We start from the raw sequence: 244 nt of genomic DNA on the forward strand, positions 1-244 counted from the left end.
CCACCAAAATAAACAAAGTCTATTAAAAAACAATTACTCGATTCTATAAATTCGTATAAACACAATCAAGCGTGACATAACAGCAAAACTCAACTTATCTAACTGAAGTTTTCCCACGCACTCAGGAATGATAAATTGGCTGATTATCTCTCCTTCTAGAATACAAGACAGCTCAGTAGTGATAATGTATTCACCGTTATATAGAATCAATATAGATGATCCATAATGAGAGGCGTCGTGAAGA

The sequence above is a fragment of the Penaeus monodon genome, chromosome 23 (assembly GCF_015228065.2).
Source record: "Penaeus monodon isolate SGIC_2016 chromosome 23, NSTDA_Pmon_1, whole genome shotgun sequence".
NCBI classification, from domain to species: domain Eukaryota; kingdom Metazoa; phylum Arthropoda; class Malacostraca; order Decapoda; family Penaeidae; genus Penaeus; species Penaeus monodon.